This window comes from Priapulus caudatus, unplaced genomic scaffold (assembly GCF_000485595.1).
Source record: "Priapulus caudatus unplaced genomic scaffold, Priapulus_caudatus-5.0.1 Scaffold887, whole genome shotgun sequence".
In the NCBI taxonomy this organism is placed as follows: Eukaryota; Metazoa; Priapulida; class Priapulimorpha; order Priapulimorphida; family Priapulidae; genus Priapulus; species Priapulus caudatus.
In genome coordinates, this window is record NW_014577948.1 from 87,892 (window position 1) to 95,578 (window position 7,687).

The 7,687-nt window shown below is 46.2% G+C and overlaps 1 long non-coding RNA gene across 1 annotated transcript; it reads right to left on the reverse strand.

Moving 5' to 3' along the window:
- Positions 1-2,319: 2,319 nt before the first annotated feature.
- LOC106814227 lies at positions 2,320-4,366 on the reverse strand. Its single transcript, XR_001394573.1, has 3 exons — positions 4,320-4,366; positions 3,484-3,614; positions 2,320-2,356 (listed from the first exon to the last, which is right to left on the reverse strand). It is a non-coding gene; the product is annotated as an uncharacterized LOC106814227 (long non-coding RNA).
- Between the last annotated feature and the right edge of the window lie 3,321 nt (positions 4,367-7,687).

The window sequence follows — 7,687 nt, forward strand, 5'->3', positions numbered from 1 at the left end:
TGGCACCCAACTGTCACGCAATGCTTTCTTCATGCGCGGCTCTATGAGTGTCACAATGTCTACATATGTGTACCACACTGATCACAACACCTCTGACACGTCTGTCACTCATCTGTCACATCACCTGTCACCCGTCTGTCACAAGTCTGTCACATAACCTGTCACAAGTCTGTCACCCGTCTGTCACATCACCTGTCACATGTCTGTCACATCACCTGTCACCCATCTGCAGAGGCGTGTACAGGATTTGTACCAGGGGGGGTTCTAACCGTAACCCAAACTTGTGCGCACGCGAAGGGGGGGTGTGGGTTTAAGAATTTTTTTTAAATTAGACCCCCTTAGATGCGTTTTCTACGCGAGCAAGGGGGGGTCCGGACCCCCTGGACCCTCCCCCCCTGTACACGCCCCTGATCTGTCACATCACCTGTCACCCATCTGTCACACGTCTGTCACCCATCTGTCACACCACCTGTCACCCGTCTGTCACCGCGCCGCCGCTCTCACCTTGAGGCTCATCTTGCAGTCTTCGAGCGTCAGCTCCATCGGCATAGGTGGCACCACCACCTCGTCCTCGATCAGGTCGACGATGTTCGTCAGACTCGTCATGAGCAGCGCGAGGTCGAGGCCGCGCCCGCGAACCTGCAGGTAGTTAGCGGCGCCCCCTGCCGCGGACGCCGCGCCGGGGCACAGGCGCTCGCACGCGGGACCCGAGACGAGCCGCAGCCTCAGGGCCGGCTCCGCGTCGTCCTCGCACCGCCCGGGGGCGCCACCGTCGTCGTCCTCGCCGTTTTCCGTCTCTGCGGAATGGGGAGGGGGATCAGTGGGAGGGGTGTTGGCAGGGGGAAGGGGTGGTCGCATCGCGGTGGGGTGGGGGGTTGATTGCGCCACGGTAGCCGTGGCGGGGAGCGATTCCGTCTTGATGAGTTACTTATTTCTCGTTTAATTAGCTTATTTCGTCCAATTAATTTGACTAATTCGATTAGCTCATCTCACTGATGTGATTGAGCTGTATCTCTTTGCTGATTTACTGGCTCATGGGAGCAATTATTTCCTTTCGACGTGTGATCATGTGCACCGAGGATTTGCCAAGTATTAACCAAATATTCACCTAGAGTTAACTAAGGGTGTATTAGGGACCTACCAAAACCAAGGGTTCACTACGGATCTAGCTTCATCAAGGATTTACCAAAGACTTACCAAAATATTTACCATGGATTTAGTAAAGATTCACCAAAAATTTACGATGAAACTATCAACTAGAAGTGCGTGCCAGGGGCGCGTGAAGAGCAGGGATGCAAGGGACAGAGGCAGGCGGCGTAGCTACGGGGTGCGTGGGGGTCCACGAGCCCCCATCCAATGTTTCGGTGCGCCCCCCAGGTGCCCCCCCCCTAAAAATTCATGCTTGATTAAAAAAGGAAATTTCGAACCTTAAAAAAATGCCGTTAGAACACCATCAATTACAAAGAAAAGTTTACTAATTGTTGCCCCCCCCCCCCACGAAAATGTAAAGCCCGCCCCAAGTGCCCCGCCCCCCTGCCTAAAAAAAATCCTAGCTAGACTCGCCACTGGACAGAGGGTCTCGCGTGCACGCCAGTGCAGGCGTGTACTACGCCAAGAGGTCGTTTCGTAACGAGGTATCTAACAGATATGTACCCGAAGGTAACAAATAAATGTATACACAAAGTGTACCAGACTTGTACTAGCAGAGTGTAACCTAACCAAACATAACGCCCTAACGCCTGCAACCTAACCGCTAAACCAACCTCATATAAAAATTAACATACATATTACAAACCTAAACTACCTCGGGTAGCATTATCTGTAGTCACCTGTACACAACGACCTTCGGACGTTACTCACTGTAGGTGAACTTGGTGGAACTCGTCGTAGCTGATGTTGCCGCACCTCGTAGCGGCTGCAACCGTGTCGGCATCTGCAGCTTCACCGTCGAGTTCGCCGATCCCCGGCTCCCCACGCACGCCTCCACGCCGGACAGCGCCACGACACACCGCATCTACCGGCACACAAGGGAAACGTCAGACCGACCGGTTATCGCGTGATAAACGTGCGAATATGACGAGAATCGAATGTCGAACGTTAATATAGATCCGATATCGAACATCACTGTTGCACGATGTAACCACTTAGATGGCGTTGGCGCTCACCGTGCCGTTTCTGTGCGCTCAGGTATAGCGCTGCTCGTCTCCGCCGCGCGCGTGTCCGGAACCGAAGCTGTCCGCTATAGAGGGCGCGCTCCTGTTGCCAGACGGATTCGCGAAGATACCGTCCGTCGACGACAGACCTCCATGGCGACCCATCACAAACTGGTCGCTGTCGTCGTCCGAGTATCGCTCTTCTGCACGTGACGAGAGACAACAAGTGAGCATTCGGCGGCGCAACCATCGGCGGCGCCCAAGCGGTTCGCATGCAAATGCAGAGGCAATGCGTTAGCGGAATAATTTCTCACACACACTACAGTGGTTCGCCCAGTAAGCGCCATCGTAAACGCAGCCATCGCGCGTGCCGAGAGAGAGGGAGGAGCAGCCCAGCAACGAACAAGCAGCAGAGAGAGAGAGAGGAAGCGAGAGAGAGAGATAGAGAGGAGAGAGAAGAGAGAGAGAGAGAGAGAAAAAGAGAGAGAGAGAGAGAGAGAGAGAAGAAAGAGAGAAAGAGAGAGAGAGAAGAGAGAGACGAGAAGAGCAGAAGAGAGAGAGAGCAGAGAGTGAGAGAGAGAGAGAGAGAGAGAGAGAGCCAGAGACGAGAGAGAGAGAGAGTGAGAGAGATGAGGAGAGAAGAAAAAAGGAAAAGAAAAAAAAAAAAAAAAAAAAAAAAAGGAAAAAAAAAAAAAAGAAAAAAAAAAAAAAAAAGAAAAAAAAAAAAAAAAAAAAAAAAAAAAAAAAGAAAAAAAAAAAAAAAAAAAAAAAAGGAAAAAAACAAAAAAAAAAAAAAAAAAAAAAAAAAAAAAAAAAAAAAATAAAAAAAAAAACAAGAAAAAAAGGGGAAAAAATAAGCGAGAGAGAAGAAGATAGAGCGAGAGAGAGAGAGAGAGAGAGAAGGAGAGAGAGGAGAGAGAAGGGAGAAAAAACACGACGAAACCCCGTGCGAGACGTGACGACGGCACAAAAGACAACGCGCCACAAACAATCAAACTACGACGTCAAAGAAACGCACGCCCCCCTGGGGAGGTAGGGGGGGAGGCGACTACAAAAACCACAGCAGGTGGTCGTCAAACGATACTTCGGGCGAGCAGCACACGCAGAAACACGACCGTAACCCACCGCTGGCGGGGGGGCCGTGCCGCTCCACCCGCCTTGGGGAGCGGGAGGCGGGTCGCGCCCCACCCCTCTCGTTCGGCAGGCGCCAGCCGAGGAGCCGGCGGCGGCGGCAGCGCGCTTACGGCAGAACCGCGGCTACACGACTGACCAGCTTCGCTACGGAGGAACAGAGGCACGACGCGCTACACCACGACGGCAGCAGTAATACCGTGGACATGGTCTCATCGTCGCCCAGCGAGCTGTCGGACAGGTTCGACGACGAGTGGGTTCATGCGATCCTTGAGGCTCGTGAAGCCCTTCGATAGGCTGTCCAGGTTGGTGAGGCTGAAGCGATTCGACCTGCGGATCGATATCAGCGATGTAGAAGGAAGCTGCAAGGGGAAGGGAAGGAGAAAGAGAGTGAGCAGGTAAGATGAGGAGAAAGTGAAGTCCTTGATAGCTGTCTCAGGTTGGTGAGGCTGAAAGCGATTCGACCTGGGCGGTCGATATTCAGCGATGTAGAAAGAAGCTGCAAGGGGAAGGGAAGAAGAAAGAGAGGAGCAGGAAGATGAGGAGAAGTGAAGCCCTTCGATGGGCTGTCCAGGTTGGTGAGGCTGAAGCGATTCGACCTGCGGACGATTCAGCGATGTAGAATGAAGCTGCAAGGGGGAAGGGAAGGAGAAGGGGAAGAAGCGGAGGATGAGGAGTAGAAGGAGGAGAAGCAGGAGAAGGGAGAGGTGAGGCTGAAACAATTCAATCTGTGGATCGATTGAAGTGATGGGAGGGAAAGGAAAAAGAGATAGAGACAGATAAATAGATAGACAGAGGGAGGGAGGGAGGAAAACAGAGAGAGAGACATGGAAAGAAAGGGGAGAAAGAGAGAGAGAGCGAGAGCGAGAGAGAGAAAGAAAGAGAGAGAGAAAGATAAGAGAGAGCGAGGAGAGATGGTAAATGAGTGAAGTGAGGAAATGGTGCAATGAGTGAGGGCGAGGAGATGGTGAATGAGTGAGTGATGAGATGGGTGGTGTGAGGAGGAAGGACCAGCACACGCGCTCACTCACTCACTTCTTGCTCCTCAGTGACGACAGACTGCTGCTCTCACTAATCGTCACTGTCTTCCCTGCCGCCAGCGGTCGCGGCCCGCGAGGGCGCCGCCGCAGTGGGCGAGACGCGGATCTCAGGGTTGACATGGTTCATCGACTGTAAAGTTAATAACTGTTGTTTATAATAGTTAATAACTGATTGTTATATAATATGTTAATAACTGTTGTTTATAATAGTTAATAACTGTTGTTATAATAGTTAATAACTGTTGTTTATAATAGTTAATAACGGTTGTTTATAATATTATGAACTGTTGTTGTTAATAGTATTAATAACGTTGTTTTATAATAGTTAAAATGTTGTTTATAATAGTAATGAACTGTTGTTTATAATGTTAATAACTGTTTTGTTTTAATAATAGTTATAACTGTCCCGTTTAATAATAGTTAATAACTGTCGTTTATAAATAGTTTTAACTGTCGTTTATAATAGTTTAATAATGTCGTTTATAATATTATAACTGTCGTTTTATAAAGTTTAATCAAACTGTCGTTTTATTAATAGTCTAATAACTGTCGTGTTATAATATTTAAGTAACTGTCGTTTATAATAGTTTAATAATGTCGTTATAATAGTTAATAACTGATCGTTTATAATGTTTAATAGAACTGTTGATTTATAATAGTTAATAACTGTTGTTTATCAATAAGTTTAATAACATGTTCGTTTATAATTAGTTAATAACTGCGTTTTAAATAATAGTTAATAACTGTCGTTTAATAATAGTTAAATAAACTGTTGTTATAATAGTTTATAACTGTCGTTTCATAATTAGTTAATAAACTGTCGTTATAATAGTTTTAATAACATGTCGTTATAATAGTTAATAACTGTCGTTATAATAGTTAATACTGTCGTTTATAATAGTTAATAACTGTTCGTTTATAATAGTTATAATGTCGTTTATAATACGTTAAACGTTGTTTATAATAAGTTAATAACTGTTGTTTTAATAGTTAATAATGTTCGTTTATAATAAGTTAATAACGTGTTTATAATACGTTAATAACTGTTGTGTTATCAATAGTTAATAAACCTCTTGTTTATAATATGTTAATAACTGTTGTTTATGAATATTAATAACTGTTGTTTGATAATAGTTAACAACTGTTGTTATAATAGTTAATAACTGTTGTTTATAAATAGTTAATACTAGTTGTTTATAAGAGTTATCAACTGTTGTTTATAATAGTTAAGCACTGTAGCAACGACAGTCCAGCCAATGATTTTGTCGTTCTAGACACAAATTTCGGCGAAAGGGGTGGTGAAATATTTTTTTTTGGACTAAGCACAGCACACAGTAATGCTGTATAACCTGTGTTTACGTGGACCACAGTGTCTGTAACGCACACCGTGGTATTACTCTAGCGTGGCAGTAAGTAGCGTAAAACCGCTCTATATAAAACAGACACGTTGTATAAAGGAGAACTCTTGCGATTTTCTTGAGGGCAATCTCGTATACAGGTTTGACAGCATTTATTCAACACCCGTTCATTACGACGTACCCATTGATCACTGTACATATGTGTTTCTTAGCCACGTACCTGTTACTTACTGGCACACTGTGTTGATTGCACGTAACTGTTGATTGCACGTACCTGTTAATTGCACGTACCTGTTAATTACACCGACGCTGTTGATGCACGTACCTGTTGATTGCACCGAAAAAAAATACCTGTTGATTGCACGTACCTGTTCGTTAGCGGCTGTGTGCAGGAGATGCGTATTTGCTCATGTCGATATCGTGCCTGTGTGACGGAGCAGGGGGCGCTGTGAGCAGGTGACAGCGTTCGACATGCGCCGACAGACGCGAAGACAAGCCCGGATTCGGCATGCCGAAGTGCAGCCCGACGGAGCAAACATGGCGCTCGCCGACTCAAAAACCTGCCGACACAAAGCGAACGTGGCGAGATGATTGAGAGTCGAGAGAGAAAGAGAGAGTGTGCGAGAGAGAGAGAGTGAGAGAGAGAGAGAAAAGAGAGAGTGAGAGAAAGAGAGAGAGAGGAGAGAGAGTGAGAGCAAGAGAGAATAGAAAGAGAGAGAGAGAGTAAAAGAGAGAGAAAGAGAGAAAGAGAGAGAGAGAGAGTGAGAGGCAAAGAGAATAGATGAAAGAGAGAGTGAGAGAGAGAGAGAGAGAGAGAGAGACGAGAGAGGAGAGAGAGAGAGAAGAAGAGAGAGAGAGAGAGAGAAGAGAGAGAGAGAGAAGAGAGAAGCAGAGAAGAGAAGAGAGAAGAGAGAGAGAGAGAGAGAGAGAGAGAGAAGAGAGAGAGAGAGAGAAGAGAGAGAGAGAGAGAGAGAAGAGAGAGAGAGAGAGAGAGGAGAGAGAGAGAGAAGAGAGAGATGGCGGCCACCATTATGTTGCACCATTATGTCAGATTTAAATGTTGCACCAATTAACATGTCAAGCCCCTAGCCACTCTTATGGGATGCTGCTCACTACTAACGCTCAACTATAAACACTTACTAGCTAAACACTACTACCACTACCAGCTACCCCTATTAACACTGCTACCACTATTAAACTATACTACTACTACTACACCGACTAACCATCACCAACTACCGACCACCACGCTCCTCTATTAACACTATGCCACCTGCACTGCACTACCACTACCACTACTACACTACTACCACTACCACTTACCACTACACTACCACTACCATACCACTTACCACTACACTACTACTATGTACTACTACTACTACTGACTACTACTACTACTACCCCGGGGACGACAACATCATTAACATTACTGCCAGCTACTACTACTACTAACCACTACTACGTAGCTACACTCGCTACTACTAACTGACCACAGACCACTATTAACATTAACTACCATACAGCAACTACCACTGACCACTACTACTACTACCACTACCACTACTACCAACTACCACTACCAACTACTACTACTACTATTACTACTACTACTAACAACTGCTACTACTAGCTACCACGACCACTATTAACACTACTGCCTACTACTACACTACTACTACTACTACCTTACTACTAAATACACTACAGGGTTCTCCTACGTTGGCGCAAAACAGGGGCGCGCGCGAGCCCGTTTGGCGAAAACTCCCCCCTGTTTGAACTCGTGCGACCCCGTTTAAATACGCTCCGCCCGTTTAAATTCCACACAATAAAAGTTTGCCACGCGGGATCGACGGTCAAGAATTGGCGGTTCGACAGGACATCGCGACCGTGTATTTTACCGTACCAACGCAATGCATCTGAGACATACACAAGTTAACCTGTCAGCTAACTGTTACTGTACACCGACTCGGCTATCTATATATACACAGAACCCAAATACCGG